Below are 17,051 nucleotides of genomic sequence, written 5' to 3'. Positions count from 1 at the left end.
TGGAAATATAGGAGTCAAGACTGGATCCAAATGGGTCAGTGCTTTGGAAAACGGTCTGATGGTTCCTCGGAAAGTTAAACAGACAGTCACTACATGGCCTAGCAATTCCACTCTTCGGGTTAGGTCCGAGGAACCTGAAAACACACATACACAGAAAAACCTGGACACAAATGTCCACAGCAGCATTACTCATAAGAGCAAAAAGGTGGAAACAACCCAGCTGTCCATCAACTGACAAAAAGATAAATAAAATGGGGGTCTATCTATACAATGGAATATTCTTCAGCCATAAGAAAGACAAATACCGATACATCTACAACATAGAGAAACCTTGAAAACATTATGCTAAATGAAATAAGTTAGACACAAAGGTCACACGTTTTCTGATTTCATTTATCCAAAATGCCCAAAATAATCAAATCCATAGAGGCAGAAAGTAGTTAAGTGTTTCCAGGAACTGGGTGAGAAGTGAAAAGGGAAGGACTGCTGATGGGTGTGGGGTTTCTTTTTGGGGTAGGGAAAATGTTTAAAAACTAGGTAGTTGTGATGGTTATACAACGTGGTGAATATACTAAAAAATGAAAGAAAAAAACAAAACACCACGGGATTGTACTCTTTAAAAGAGCAAATGTTGTGGTATGTGAAAGAGATCCCAAACAAACTGTTGAAAAAAAGATTTTGTCTAATTTGAGGGTGAACTGAAGCCAGACCTAGGCTTCCTGACTCTTCCTTCCAGTTTCCATCCTTCCTAAAATAAAAAAATTATAACAACAACAACAAAAATTATAATAGACAACGTGACAAAGGAATAGTGGGGTATATATGAGAAATTGGGACAGTCCAAAGAATCTTTCAGCCAACAGTTTGCACCTGCCTTGGTGGTGCAGCCAGGAAGGAGTTACGTGTGGGATGGGTGGCCCAGGGGACAGCAGGGCAGTGCTGGCCGGTGTCCTGCACCGATCCACAGCCCCCAGACCCTGGGTGGGCCTTCAGTGCCCTTCAGTGCAACCTCATATCCTTGGGCAAGACACACACCCAGCCCCTATGAGATAAAATCCTAAGTTAGGAAGCAAGACTGCTATCTTAGTTGGCTCAGGCTGCCCTAAAAAAAATGCTGTTGATGAGGTGGCTTAAACAACAAATATTTATTTCTCACTGTCCTAGAGGCTAGAAGTCCAAGATCAAGGTGCTAGCATGGTTGAGTTCTCGGGCAAGCCCTATTCCTGATTTCCTCACATGGTGGAGAGAGGGAGAGAAGCAGCAAACTCTCTCGTTTCTGATTATAAGGGCACTGATCCCATTCATGAGGGCTCCACCCTCATGGCCTGATTATCTCCCCAAGGCCTCACCTCCAAATGACATCACCTTGGGGATTAGGGCTTCAACGCAGGGGATGGGGGAGTCACAAACAGTCTATAGCAATTGCTTTTATTTTTTTTAAGACCTTATTTATTTCAGGGCGCCTGGGTGGCTCAGTTGGTTAAGCGACTGCCTTCGGCTCAGGTCATGATCCTGGAGTCCCAGGATCGAGTCCCACATCGGGCTCCCTGCTCAGCAGGGAGTCTGCTTCTCCCTCTGACCCTCCCCCCTCTCATGCTCTAGCTCATTCTTTCTCTCAAATAAATAAATAAAATATTAAAAAAAAAAGACCTTATTTATTTCAGAGAGAGAGAATGCGTACGCAGGGAAGGGCTAGAGGGAGAAGCAGACTTCCCACCAAGCAGGGAGCCCGATGCGGGGCTCGATCCCGCAACCCTGAGATCATGACCTGAGCTGAAGGCAGACGCTTAAACGCCACCCAGGCACCTCCCCCCCATCCCAGCTACTTAAAATTTACTGGGAGCTAGCTGGTACTAGAGGAAGCAGGGTGGAAATCCATTACATCATTGGTAACTCTCAGAGCAATTATATCCCAGCGTTCCAAATCAGGTGAGGGCCCAGAAAGTGGGGAATCCAGGGTTCAGTGTACCTCTGTGCCTCTGGAATCCATCAAGGTTTATGGCTAGGCTCTCTGGTCATTGGCCCCCAGCCTGGTACATATTCCAGTGTTGGTTTTGCGGGCAGCTCACTACATATCATATATAGACACCAGCATGGAGAGGCTGGACTGCTTTTTATCACCTTGAATAAACCAAGGAAGGGAAGAACATGAGTCTTCATGGGCAGATGTGTCTTAGCAGAAACCACTGTGGTAGGTGGAATTCTAAGATGGCCCCCAAGATTCTTGCCCCTGGTGTACATAGCTGTATCATTTCTTCCCCTTGAGTGTGGCTCTGCGAATATGGAAATGTCATGTATGGCCCTCCCATGATTAGGTTGAGGAGATAGAATAGTTGCTCTTTTAATTGTTACATTATATAAGACTCTGACTTAGCCAACTGGAGAGCCACCTCTCTGAGTCTTTAGGGACTGGCTCCATGCAGGGAAAGACTTCCACTAATCAACCTAGCATGAAAGCTTGAGGCCTTCTCATATCTTTTCCGGGCATCATGCATCTCCCCTGGTGTGTGTCTGTGTGTGTGTGTTCCCCAATTCTACATGTCTCAATTTTCTTAATGGTCTCACACCCAATTCTTCTGGTGTATTCCTCTGCCTAAACTGTCCCCAGCCACCTACCAGACTGCTGTCTTCCCGCAGCTATCCCAAGGTTTGTAATCTGCCAGTGTCCTTACTGCCTCCAACCTGATTTCCAAACGATTGCCACCATTCCCATCATCACCGAGGCAGACGATGCAGAAACTGGACCCTGGGTCAGCTTTCAGACAAGCCAGAACACGGCAATCAAGCCCCACTGTTTTCCTTCCTTCCTGGACTTCTGTAGACCTCTAACTGATGCGTAAGTACTCGTAAAGCTATTTTGATCAGCATGTTTTGTTTATTCAGTGTTTTTAAGGATAGTAAGGGCCTGTAGATTCCGAGTCTGCCATTTATTGATGTCACTCTGGTTTAAGATTAAACTTTCAAAATTGTTTTTCTTATTGGCATGGTTGGCTTTTTGGAATTCTTGTCATCTATACAAAAGGTTTTCACTTTTGAGTGAGATGATTTCTATCTCACTAATTTGTAGGACTTCTTTATTAAATGATTTAATTATTTATATAGCTGCTTTTTAACAATTATGAGTGATTCACATATCTTCTAAACTGTGTGGCTCATCATTTCTGTTTTTGTGGTATTCTGTAATCATAGACTCTTTCCTTTTAATGTAATTGGTTATATTTTTTGTAGTTGGTTATATTTAAATACATACTTACTGTCATATTTTTGTGTCTGTTTTGAGAAATCCTCTATGTACATTGTACATGCATTCTCTTCAATCAACTTGTAAAACAGTCGTTCCTGTCATTCCAAGTAAGCTCTCTCCACCTGCAACTAATATTTCTGTATACTTTGAAGAAGAGGTCTAAATTCGTATTTTACCATTAAAAATTTTTTTTAAGATTTTATCTATTTATTTGAGAGAGAGCAAGAGCCAGAGAGCACAAGCGGGGTGAGAGAGCACCAGCAGGGTGAAGGGCAGAGGGAGAAGCAGACTCCCTGCTGAGCAGGGACCCCGATGCAGGGCCTGATCCCAGGACTCCAGGATCATGACCTGAACCGAAGGCAGGCACTCAACCAACTGAGCTGCCCACGCACCCCATATTTTACCATTTGTATACTTCATTGCTTCAGAATATATTTAAAAGCTTACATTCCTATTGCTATCTCATGCCACTTCCCCCATAATTGAGGATCAAAATATACACATGACCCTTTAAATGAGCTATATATTCTGTTACATTTTTTACCTAAATTCTATGCCCCTGTATCAATATCACAGTGCTTTTTACTGCTCTTTCAGAGAAATTACTGCAGACTTATTTAGATTATCTTTATATATGATCATTTGCCATATGATTTTTTAAAAGGTTTTATATACTTACCTATTTTAGGGAGAGAGAGAGAGAGTGCGTGAGCGAGCGAGCATGGGGGGAGGAGCAGAGGGAGAAGGAGAGAGAGAATCTCAAGCCAACGCTGAGCTGAGCGCAGAAGCAGAGCCCAACAGGGAGGCCCAATCCCGTGACCCGGAGATCACAACCCCAGCCAAAACCAAGAGTCAGACACTCAAAGAATGAGCCACCCAGGTGCCCCCCATATGATTTTTAAAGATATTTTCTCGAGGGCTGCCTGCCTGGCTTGGTCGGCAGAGCATGTGACCCTTTTTTTTTTTTTTAAGATTTTATTTATTTTTTGACAGAGAGAGACACAGCGAGAGAGGGAACACAAGCAGGGGGAGTGGGAGAGGGAGAAGCAGGCTTCCCACTGAGCAGGGAGCCGGATGCGGGGCTCGATCCCAGGACCCTGGGATCATGACCTGAGCCGGAGGCAGACGCTTAACGACTGAGCCACCCAGGCGCCCCAGCATGTGACTCTTGATCTCAGGGTTGTAAGTTTGAGCCCCATGTTGTGTGTAGAGATTACTTTAAAAAAAAATCTTTAGGGGCACCTGGGTGGCTCAGTCAGTTAAGCATCTGCCTTTCAGCTTAGGTCATGATCCCAGAGTCCTGGGATCCTGCCCCATGTTGAGCTTCCTGCTCAGTGGGCAGTCTGCTTTTCCTTCTCCCTTTGCCCCTACCCCTGCTCATGCTCTCTCTCACGCATGTGCTTTCTCTCAAATAAATAAAATCTTTAAAAATAAAATAAAATCGTTAGTGCTCCCTTCGGCAGCACCTATACTAAAATTGGAATGATACAGGTTAGATTAAGATGGTCCCTGCACAAGGATGACACACAAATTCATGAAGTATTCCATATTTTTTATAATTTCTAGAATTATATAGATGAATTGTCTCTCTGTTTGGTTTTGTGTAGGCACCACTTTTGTTTTATGTTTGTCTTAGCTGCATGAAATAAAATTCTTAATTTTTGAAAAAAATAAAATCTTTAAGAAAATATTTCTCAAACTCCTAAACATGATTGATTATAATTATGACGATTTTTTCTACGCCCTCACTAAAATCAAGCTGTTTAGCACAATTCATAGTCATTTTGTATTGCAACAGAACTAATGACACCAAATTACTAATTGATATGTCCAGGTTGGATTCTTCAGTCAGTGTTTGAAATTTTCTTTTTTTTTTTTTTTTTAAGATTTTATTTATTTATTTGACAGAGAGAGCACAAGCACAAGCAGGGGGAGTGGCAGGCAGAAGGAGAAGCAAGCTCCCCACTGTGCAAGAAGCCCAACTTGGGGCTCCATCCCAGGACCCTGGGATCACGACCTGAGCCGAAGGCCGACACTTAACTGACTGAGCCACCCAGCTGCCCCGAAATTTACTTTTTCTGTTTTAGATAACAATGAAATTGATATTTTGTGACTTTTATATTCCTTGTTTATTGCAAAATTCTACTGGCTTGATTTTTATTTTTATTTGAGTATTCCCTCCAAGATTTTCATCTAGATAGACTTTATTTAGGAAACAAAATTAAGAAATTTACCAATATATTTAATTTATTTTAGTCCTCTTTTCTTTACTTGGCTATAATCTAGCATCAACTTTATGTTGAGAAATGAGTTATTTTAGTTTTTTTTATTTTGTTATTGACATGATATTCTGACTCTGGTGTATTTATTTGACTTGATTAAACCCCCACAAATCCATCATCTTTCCTTCAAAAAATCCTGATAGTTTTGTTTGTTTAGGCACCTTCCATACTTGCCAGAACCATTGCCCTTTTTCCTGCTTCTTTTCTTACCACTTTCCCCTGATCATACAGCATATTGCAATCATGACATTGCTTATGATGAAAGTGCTAAGTATTCAACTGAAATAAGTTTATTTTGTTAGTTTACACCTTAGTGCTTTTGATATTAGTTTTAATGGAAAGGTTTTTTGTTTTAATTAGTGCTTAAAAGTAATGCAATACAGGGGTGCCTGCATGGCTCAGTCTGTTGGGTGTCTGCCTTTGGCTCGGGTCATGATCCCAGGGTTGTGGGATTAATCCCGGCATCAGGCTCCCTGCTGCTCCCCCTGCGTGTTCTCTCTCTCTGTCTGTCTCTCTGTCAAATAAATAACAAATTAGTGGGTGGCTCAGTCGTTAAGCATCTGCCTTCGGCTCAGGTCATGATCCCAGAGTCCTGGGATCGAGCCCCGCATCGGGTTCCCTGCTCAGTGGGAGGCCTGCTTCTCCCTCTCCCACTCCCTCAGCTTGTGTTCCCTCTCTCGCTGTGTCTCTGTCAAATAAATAAATAAAATCTTTAAAAAAATTTAGTTTAAAAAGTAATGCAACACAGTATTGAGTAGGCAGCTTTTGTAAATTATCCTCCATAAAATGAAATTCATTTTCAGAACTTATTGTCAGCTATTGGCACTTTGAAGAATTGAATGCACTTATCCTCTTTACCTCTCAAATTTATTATATCATTTGCTATTTATTACCACTAATTTCAATAGCATATTACTTTCCAGGTAAGAAAAGTCTATCACTTCATACAAAGTCCTTCCTTTAATGATGACTGATTTAAAAAAAATTAAATTGTGTGAAAATTAGTAACAGGAAACTTCACTGAAATGTAATGGTGAAGTTTCAGCAGGGGGAGCGCTCACACCCTACCACTTGTAGTCAGTTGCAGACCGAACAGGAAGAAAGATTTGACTCTACCCCGACTTGACCTTGCAGTGGATACTATTTTTTTTTTTAAGATTTTATTTATTTATTCATGAGAGACAGCCAGAGGGAGAAGCAGGCTCCCAAGGAGCAGGGAGCCCGATGCGGGACTCGATCCCAGGACTCTGGGATCATGACCTGAGCTGAAGGCAGACACTTAACCATCTGAGCCACCCAGGCGCCCTGCAGTGGATACTATTTTATGCTACAAGCCTGAGAATGAAAGGTTTCCTTATCCCTACCCCATCCCACAACAGCTCAGAGGATTAGAATCTACTCTACTTCAAACTTCCAGTTTATTCCAAAGGACTTTTAATTTATAACAGCCTTCCCAACTTACCTCTTTTCTTCTTAAAAAAAAAAAAAAAAGTATATATATTCTTTGTTCTCCGGACTTGCCTATGGCTTTGTTGCAGCTTATTTGTCCTGGATTGCAATTCTCTCTTTTAGTCCCAAATAAAACCATCTTTTGCTGGAAAAATAACTGGCAGTTGTTACTTTTAAGGTTAACAGTTTGAAAATTACTTTTTATTTTTTAATTTTGAAAATGCAGTGTAAAATAGTCAAATATATTTAAACATAAAACATGTTATGGAATTATCTAACATGTTATTTATTTATTTATTTATTTATTTATTTATTTATTTATTTATTTGAAGCGGGGAGGAGCAGGGGGAGAGGGACAAGTCAACTTAGTGCTGAGCACGGAGCCCCCACACAGGGCTCTATCCAAGGGCCCTGAGATCATGACCTGAGCCAAAATTAAGAGATGCTTAACTGACTGAGCCACCCAGGTGCCCCTGAATAGCATTTTAAAGCGATATATTAGGTGACATGGATGCTATGAACAACATGTCTAAAATTTCTTACCTTTAATAAACTCAAGGACAATGCTATTCCTACATGAAAGAGCTATTTCTTCTCAGGGAGAGTCTTATGCTTAATGCTTAACCTTAACTAGGATTTGCTGGTCTTTTTTAAGTCTTTCAGTTAGATGTGTTAATGTTCTTCACAGGCTCAAAGTTTTCGTGAAGAAATTGTCTCCATTGAATGGTACTCTATTACTCAGGAACATGGAATCTTTTAATGGAAAAACAGAATGATCAGCTCTAAAAACTTTCCAATTCAAGAATCCCCAAATTACCCATTGTGCACCAACATCATCACTACTGGAATTTCTCCAAGATCTTCACTTCTTTCACCATCCAAGGTACTTCTCCAGAGACATTTCTGCCACCATCTCTGTATCACTACATAGTCATAATTAATAACCGTCTTTAAAACTTTTTAAATTGAGGTGTAATTGGGGACACCTGGGTGGCTCAGTTGGGTAAGCGTCTGCCTTCGGCTCAGGTCACTATCCCAGGGTCCTGGGATCAAGTCCTGCATCGGGTTCCTTGCTCAGTGGGGAGCCTGCTTCTCCCCTCTGCCTGCCATTCCCTCTGCTTGTATTCTTTCTCTCTCTCTCTGACAAATAAATAAATAAAATCTTTTTAAAAGTTGAGGTATAATTGACATATAACATTATATTAGTTTCAGGTGTACAGCATAATGATTCCATATTTGTATACACTGTGAAACGACTACGATAACTCTAGTTAATATCCATCACCTTACACAGTTACAAAAATTAATAGCTTTCTATAATTTGCATTTTACAACTGTTTTTCTGAGATATCAATTCTTCATGCAGAATACTCCCTGTAATCACAGGAAATGATAACCGCTTTTCAGTCATGAGATGAGATCATGGATTTAAGCTACTCCTACATTTTGGGATTCAGAGCACCCTTTGCATGCATGCTCCACCTGTGAACACTGCAGACATTGTCCTGTATCAAAATAGTATTTCTTCCATTTTTCTATTTTTGAGATCAAGGTCAGATCTTAAAGGAAGGGAATATAAGGACAATGAATAAGAGGTGAATGGGGGGCGCCTGGGCGGCTCAGTCGTTAAGCGACTGCCTTCGGCTCAGGTCATGGTCCCAGGGTCCTGGGGTGGAGCCCCGCATCGGGCTCCCTGCTCTGCGGGAAGCCTGCTTCTCCCTCCCCCACTCCCCCCTGCTTGTGTTCTCTCTGTGTCAAATAAAGAAATAAAATCTAAAAAAAAAAAAAAAAGATGTGAATGGATAAAAGCTCATCAAATTGGACATCACAGGTTATACAGACCCATATCTGTACTCTTGCTTCAGGGGAGCACATCCTCCTCCATCTTTCTTGTCATGTCCCTATCTGGAGTATTTTCCCTCTTGTCTCTGAACATACACAGTTCAGTTCCTAAAACTGGCTCTAATTCTTCAGAGCGCATGCATTTTTATTACTATACGGTAATTTTTATTCGTTTCCTCTACCAGTGGACACATTTTGTGACTCACTGGAAAATTTTGTGCATTTGGATCTGTAGCCTTTGGGAGCATCCGAAAGGATATGTTTAGCTTCTGAGAGCATGTTGAGCTTCACGGACTCTAAAATAACATATCTCCAAAGAGGTGCTCAGTTGCACCCAGACTCCCCAGAAATCTATGTACGGCCTCTTTAAGAAGGAGCTAAGTCCTTCCTCCCTACGGCAACCTAAAGGCGCCATTTCCCAGAGGTCCTCGCGGCGCAGTTCGGCCTTTTGGGTTGGAGGTGAGGCGCGAGCGCCCTTACGCGCGCCTGTGGCTCTGTGAGAACTCCGTTGTCCGGAAAGCTGTGCGACGAGGGGCCTTGGCCTTGGTCCCCGGGCACAGCAGGAGCAGAAGCCAAATCGGCGTTTCCGGCTGGGCCCCAAACCGTCAGGGCGGGACTTCCGGTATCGCTCTGGTAGTCGACCGTTTTGGCTGTGCCCTGAAGTCCTGTCAGTCGGCTCTGGGATGCGGAGCGCCGGGCGGGCGCCGCGGTGACGGGACGGACAGGGCGCGAGGGGAGACGCTGTCCCCGCCGCACAGATTCGGGCCTTGGCTGGCGGGGCCGGGGCCCTGACCGCCGGCCCGGGTGTCCGCTCCGCCCGGAGTCCGACGGCGGCGGCCGCGCCCAGGGGCCCGCCGCAGGGAAGCGCTCGTCCCCCGGGCCCTCCCCGCCGTCCCCCCACCAGACCCCGGAGGCCCGAGCGGCTCGCGGCCCTGCGGCCCAGGCCCCGGCGTCGGACGGCGCGGCGGCGGGGGGCGGGGGCCGTTGGTGGGGGCGGTGGGGGCGCTGAGGCTGAGCAGCCAGCGCCGGCCTCCGTATCAGGGCCGGGCAGGGGTACGGGGCGACCCGAGTCCGTCGAGCCCCGCCGTGGACTCCTTCCTCCAAGGCTGGCCTTTCCGCGCGTCGTGGCCTCGGAGGCGGCCGTGCAAGCGCAGGAAGGTGCTCCGTCCCTCACCCTGCGCCACGCGTTCCGTGGGTCGTGGTGCCTGCGGACTCCGTGCCGCTCGCTCGGTCCCTGGGCCGAGGGCCCCCAAGCGTGGGGCCCTACGTCCGCGCCGCGGGTTATCGGGAAGTGCGCCTGTTTCTGGCGGTCGCTGCAGACGGCCGTGAGGAGCCTACGCCTGGAATTGGTCCCGGGCTGTGTCGGGTCCTGGAGGTGATAACGGAATGTTCGGAATGTTCAGGAAACCACGAGTCTGTCTTTCAGGTGGGAACCAGGAGCCGGGGGGCAGGAGTCGGGACTGCGTGGCCGCCTGAAAACCTGGGTGTCCGCTCTAGGGGTGATGGGAAGCGTGCTTCGGAAGACGGAGGCGAGCTCCCCAAGGTCCTACAGGCCCCGCCTGCGTGCGGAGTGGGCACTGACTGCGCTTGAGGCGGAGGACGGAGGCTCCGGGTGGCGGCCATCGCCGAAGTGCGGCCGAACGTTGGGGGCCGGAACCACCGCTGGGAGGCGGCTGGACTGCGGACCTGTGTTTTGAAAGCGGCAACCAGATTTGCTGATGGAATGCTGAGGCTGTGGAGCAAGACTCGGAGGCGGTGTTGAGAAGTAGGGATGGCAGCTCCGTCATCGCTCCTGACGAACGTGGTTATAGGACTAGGAGTCACTGCGGATACCAGGAGCTGTGCTTTGACCCACCAAGAGCCTGAAATGTTTCGGAGACCGCTGAGTGGAGGCGTTTAAGCGGGCCGCTAAATAAATAGGTCTGAAATCTGGGGTGTGGTTCAGGGTGAAAACAGCCCAACTGTGGTGGCTACTGTGTGGACCCAAGCGGGTGAATGTGGGTCACTTTTAGGAGGGGTGATCTTCAAGTTGTGGTGGTAAAGCTGTTAAGGGACCATGAGGGGGAGGGCGGAGGTAGAGGCCTGGGGCTCTGGCCTGGGTACCTGGCTGATGGTGTCAAGCTTTACAAACACGGTGGAGGGAGGCAAGTGGTTATCAGTGGGGATGGGGGAGGGGGAAGGGGTGGAGGGGCCTCAGAGGTAGTGTTATCTGGCAGGTGGCCAAGGCCTCCAGGAGAAGAGTGGACGCGAGCTGGATGCAGAGGCAAGATCTCAGGTTAGAGCAGGGGCTTATTCACCACTTTCATGAGAACTTCGGTGGGGCTTGTGGTGTTTCATTCATCTTGAACAGTAAGGTCGGGAGCATATGTGGTCATCTGTCAGGGTCACTAGGCCAGTGGGCTGAGCTTTGGATGAGGGTTAGGGGGACAAAGAAAGGCTATGACTATTGAGGGGACAGCAAGTGTGGCACAGAAGTGGAGGAGGGCCATGGGCGTCTGAGAGCCACATGTCGTTCTGAGGCAAGGAATGGAACCAGGCAGGGAGGTCGTCTTAGGTTTTGGTGCTGTGGCCACTAGTGGAAACCATGGTATGTAAGAGATAATAGTGGATCCTGTTTGAATATGTCAAGCATGATCTGGATGCCATTTGCCAAGTTGTAGCATAGGCCTAAATTTAAGACCCATTATGGGTGCCCTTAACGTGTGGTGAAAATGGGATGGTGAAGTTGGCTTGAGTGCAAATTCCCCTCCCCACTCCGCTCCTGCAGGTAAGCTCTCCCAACCAAACACCTCCTTTTTATCAATGAGACCAGAGCAGTTCCAGTTCATCCCTTTGTAGAGGGTTTCAGTTCCCTATCAATCTATGGAGTTATGTAACAAGCCAATCACATCTTTTCATGGGAACCAAGTTAAACTTCTTCTTGATGATACAAAGCTTACATCCCAGAGCTCCTGGTGATTCATTTTTTTTTTTTTTTTTTTTGGAGGACAACCTCCATGTTGCCCTGTGTGGTGTAGCATGTCCTCCTTTCACATGCCGTGAGTATGTACTTAATGAATTGCTGTCAATCTCATCTGGCCGGTGTCAGATATCGTATGTTTGGCCATCTCCATAACTGTAGGGTAGGAATTCCACCCTCACCAGTGGGATGAAGAGATGCTGAATAAAACACAAGATGTGGAGAGTCCAGGGACATGCCAGGTCACATGGAGTGGGCCAGTGAGGTGGTGGTGGCTATGGGATCCAGAGATGTGAGAGATGTGCCCTCTAAAGAATGATGTTCACTGGGAGAGAGATTGTACCTGATGGTTCCAGGACCTGGTATTGAGACCTTGGCCATAGCAGGGTAATACGGGCAGCTGGATCCCTCTATGCCAGGCCCACAGCTCAGATATATATTTGTCCACCTGCCTCTTGTTGCTGGTGTCTGGATCCCATGATTAATGGGTTCATGAAGACACAATGGTACCAGTGGTGCCACGACCTAGTTTCTCCTCTGAGTTGGGGAGCTTGGAAGGAGGGTGGGCATGGGGTAGATGTTGTGGGGGAAGGGATTGGGCTCCTCCGAAGTGGACTGTTGTGGTTCATCTGTCACCATTCTAGCAGGGCACTGTGACCTTTGAGGACGTGGCTGTGTACTTTTCCTGGAGGAATGGGGTCTCCTTGATGAGGCTCAGAGATGCCTGTAGCACGATGTGATGCTGGAGAACTTGGCACTGATAACCTCCCTGGGTAAGGCCCTCAAACCTACTCCTGTGTCCTGAGATACCTTTTGTCCTTCTTCTTTCCTGAGGGACAGCTGTGTTTTTCTCACATCAGGACCATGGGCTTTGCTTGCTTCCTTAGTTTCCTGGGTAGGTGCTGTGGTTGGTTGGGTGGAGGTGTGTGCACTGCCCTCTTCTGTCCTTGAGTAGCCCCAGCGCCTGCTTCCCTGCAGACTCCCAGGGAAGGATGCAGGGTCAGGCATCTTACAGTCATCCTAATGACTCCTACCTTGCTTGCTTGCCCTCCCACTGGCCAGGTGACTGTCCAGATCCCAGGCACCTGTGTGCCCCAGGTCTACTTCCTTTTTCTAGCTGACATTTCCTCATGCCAACCTGTGCTGGGTATTGCCATTACTGACATAGTCACTGCTTATATGGATCAGAATCTGTTCTTTCAAGATCCTCCTCTGAAGCTTTGTAGTAGTTTTTTTTCCTGCAGGATATCATGTGTTGAGTTGTGCTAGGCCAATCCTGGGTGCCCTTCTGTCTTGTCTTTCCCTGAATACTTGTATCGCCCAGGTCCCAGGTAGTTGCTTATGTTGGGGGTGGGGTAGAGAACCCCTGGTGATTCACAGGATGGAAATGAATTGTCTTAGTTCATGCTGCTATAACAAACCAACATGGTTGGGTGGTTACACATATTTTTATTTCTCACACTTGTGGAGGCTGGGAAGTCCAGATCAAGGCACCAGCATGGTGTAGTTCTGGTGGCGGCCCCGTTCCTGGTTCATAGCTGCTGCGTTCTTTCTGTGTCCTTACATAGTGAAAGGGGCTAGGGAGCCCTCATTTATAAGGGCGCTGATCTCATTCATGAGGCCTCTACCTTCATGACCTAATCCACTCCCAGAGTCCCTACCTCCTGATGCCATCACATTGAGGATTAGAATTTCACCAAGCATTTTGAGGGGGACACAGACTTTCAATCCATAGCATTCCACCCCTGGCTCCTAAAATTCATGTCCTTCTCACATGCAAAATACATTCATCCTATTCCAGCAGCTCCCAAATCTTTTTTTTTTTTTTTAAGATTTTATTTATTTGACAGCGAGAAAGCACAAGCAGTGGGGTACAGCAGAGAGAGAGGGAGGAGAGGGAGAAGCAGGCTCCCTGCTCAGCAGGGATGCGGGGCTCGATCTCAGGACCCCGGGATCATGACCTGAGCTGAAGGCAGACACTTAGCCGACCAAGCCACCCAGGTGCCCCAAGAAGTCTATCTAAATATCATCTAAATCAGATGTGGGTGAAACTTAAGGTACGATTTATCCTGCAACAAATTCCTTTCCAGCTGTGAACACATATAGCCAAATAAGTTATATGCTTCTAAAATACAGTGGTGGGACAGGAGTAGAGTAGACGTTTTCATGCCAAAAGGAAGAAATGGGAGGGAAGAAAGAAGTGACAGGTACCAAGTCTAAAACACCCAGGCAAATTTCATTAAACCTTAAGCCTCAAGAATAAACCTCTATGGTTCAATGGTGTGCCAGGCCACTAAGCAGCAGTCCCACCTCCAAGGCTCTCCTAGGCAGCAGTCTTGCCTCTGGTGCTCTCCTGCATTGGGGTCTCATGACTACAGCTTTTCCCAAACTGGAATCATGAGCTGGTGACTCTAACCGGTATTGGGTCCAGGTCCTACTGCTTTGAGTATTGCCCCCCTGACTCTGCTGAGCACACTACAGCTCTCAGCAGGGTCCCCCTCCCTGAGGCCCTGGTAGGGACAGCCTGGCCTGCCTGAACCAGAGAAGTGGACCCACCCTTTGAAATCACTGTGCCCCACTGGCCCATGCTCTCTGGTCTGGTGTGGGAATGGCAGCCCTGAGGATCCGATCACTTTGAGGTGTGAGGTGGGTAGGGATTGTCATTCTTCCCTCGTCTTGAAGAACAGCACCTGGCTTCTATGGAGATGGCTGATAAAGTCTGTGGTACATCTGCATACTAATATCCTTATCAGTCACTTGGCCATACCCGGAGTGTTTCCTTATGAACACTGCTTTTTCTTTTTTATTCAATGTGGATAGGCTGAGAATTTTCCAAATCTTTAAGTTCTGCCTCTTTTTTGCTTAACCATCTTATCTTCAAATCATTTCTCTCTAACTGCATTTTATTATAAGCAGTCAGGGAGAACCAAGCCACTCCTTCAACACTTTGTTTAGAAATTTTCCCAACTAAATATCCAGTTTAATTGCTTTTATGTTTTACTTCTACAACACACTAGAAGATGAACAGAATTCATCCTTTTGTATCCATTGTCCATAGCATGTTCCTCATTTCTTCCTGAGACTTCACCAGAATGGTCTTTACCATTCATATTTCTACCAACATTCTGTTCACCATTACTTAAGTATCGTCTAAGAAGATAGAAGCTTTCGGTACAATTCACCTCTTCCTAAAGTCTCACCAGAATTGCTCTTAGCACTGCCTTCATGACAGTATCGGCCTTTGCTAGTACACACTGCAAAGGTCTTCCAGCCTACCCATCTCCTAGTGTCAAAGCTCCTTCCGCTTTTTTAGGTATTTGTTGCAACAGTACCCTACTTCTCATACCAATTTCTGTTTCGGGCCATTCCGACTGCTATAACAAACAAACATAGGCTGGGTGCTTAAAACAAGAAATACTTATTTCACAAGCCTGGTGGCTGGGCAGTCCTCAGTTGAGGTACTGGCAGATTCAGTGTCTGGTAAGGGCCCCTTCCTGGTTCATAAACAGCCATCTTGTACCTGTGTCCTCACATGGCAGAGAATGAGAGAGCTCTCTGGGGTCACTTCTACAGGGACACTAATCCCATTCATGAGGACTTCACCTTCATGATCTATTCACCTGCCAAAGGCCCCCCACCTCCTATACCATCACCTTGAGGGCTTTTCAACATAAGAATTTTGCAGGGACACAAATATTGAGTCCATAGCATGAATCCCGCCAAAGCAGGAGGAGCTCAGTGGGAACCTGGCCCGGGGGGACACACAATGTCAGAGCTCTGTTCAAATCATATCAGAAACCTATTCCATTTGGTATTGGTGGTAGTAATGACAACGGTGGCCAAACCTCATTAGTGCCTTTCCCATTCTTGACACTGCCAACTGGTCATCTCTGCTGCTTGTCACTTCTACTCTTCCAACTCAGGGTTATTCCCCATGTTGGTGAACTCCACATCCCACCCATTATTGCTCTGCCTGCTGGGCTCTCCAACATCGGTTTCCAGATGTTGTGTCATGATGTGTGCACATATTCTTAGACAGCCATTGAATACCAGCTGCTCTGTTGCAGTCATGTTTTCATGGGCCCGAACATACATAACTTCTACATAACACACCATGGCAGCAGAAGACAAGATGTGCTGAATGTTACTTGTAGGGGAACAAGTAGTAGACTGTGCCTTTCCCTCCTATATTGTACCCCATGGTGTATCTTTCACCTTGTGGGGCCTTCCACATCCTGTGATCTTTAGAGGCCCAGTTCTGCTAAGCAGCCCATCTGCAATCTGTACCCAACTCTCTTGTCTTCAAAACAGTCCTACTGATTCCTTGCTGGGTTTGTCAGGTACTTTTCTAGAGGTTTCCCCTTCTCACCAGTCAACATGTACTTTACCAGTGTTTCTTTTCTTCAGGTTGTTGGTGTGGAGTGGAGGATAAGGCTGCATTTTTGAGCAGTGCATTTCTGCAAGAGTATTGTCACTGGACAGGACTCCCAAAGCAGGTATGTCTCCCCAGAAGGCACACCTCTGTGAAATGTGTGGAACCATCTTGAGAGACATTTACCTTTGGTTGAACACCAGGAAACACATCCTAAGCAGAAACTGTACATGTGTGGGGCATGTGGAAAACGTTTTCATGTCACTGCAAACCTTCATCAGCACCGTAAGCAGCAAATTGAAGAGAAACACTTCAGAAGCAACATGGGCAGAGCCTCGCTTTTGGAGAAATGCAAATTCTATGTGTCAGCGAAGCCCTTTAACCTATGAAGAAATTAGGAAGGACTTCCTGGCCAACCCGGGCTTTCTCCAGCAACAGGTCACTCACATCAGGAAGTCCAAACAGTTGAACTGAGTGTGCGGTGGCCTTCCACAGTGTAAGATGTCATTATAACAGGGAAGACTGCATGAAAGCTTTCAACCCCAAACACACATTTGTTCAGCACCAGCAAGTCCTCATGAGGGACAGATGTTACAGGTGTGGTGAATGTGGAAAATCCTTTAGCAAAAGCTGTAGCCTCGGGCGCCTGGGTGGCTCAGTTGGTTAAGCGACTGCCTTCGGCTCAGGTCATGATCCTGGAGTCCCGGTATCGAGTCCCGCATCGGGCTCCTTCTCCCTCTGACCCTCTTCCCTCTCGTGCTCTCTCTCTCTCATTCTCTCTCTCTCAAATAAATAAAATCTTAAAAAAAAAAAAAAAAGCTGTAGCCTCCATGACCATTTGAGAGTTCACACTAGAGAAAAGCCTGTAAGTGTGGGGAATGTGGGAAATCCTTTAGGCAAAGT

General features: G+C 46.4%; 1 long non-coding RNA gene and 1 other non-coding gene across 2 annotated transcripts; both read left to right on the top strand.

Annotated features, from left to right (window-relative positions):
* The first annotated feature begins 4,691 nt into the window (after positions 1–4,691).
* Positions 4,692–4,798, top strand: LOC114200994 (U6 spliceosomal RNA). The gene has a single exon (XR_003607565.1). It is a non-coding gene; the product is annotated as a U6 spliceosomal RNA (small nuclear RNA).
* A 5,034-nt stretch (positions 4,799–9,832) lies between these two features.
* LOC114200981 (uncharacterized) lies at positions 9,833–16,914 on the top strand. The gene is made up of 3 exons (XR_015769085.1): positions 9,833–10,737; positions 12,421–12,549; positions 16,184–16,914. It is a non-coding gene; the product is annotated as an uncharacterized LOC114200981 (long non-coding RNA).
* The last annotated feature ends 137 nt before the right edge of the window (positions 16,915–17,051 follow it).

Source organism: Eumetopias jubatus, unplaced genomic scaffold (genome assembly GCF_037043125.1).
Source record: "Eumetopias jubatus isolate StellerSeaLion01/CBP00866 unplaced genomic scaffold, mEumJub1_p1.0 scaffold_10, whole genome shotgun sequence".
Classification (NCBI taxonomy): domain Eukaryota; kingdom Metazoa; phylum Chordata; class Mammalia; order Carnivora; family Otariidae; genus Eumetopias; species Eumetopias jubatus.
Note: the sequence above shows the minus strand (reverse complement) of the source record. Positions and strands in the feature narration are given on the sequence as shown.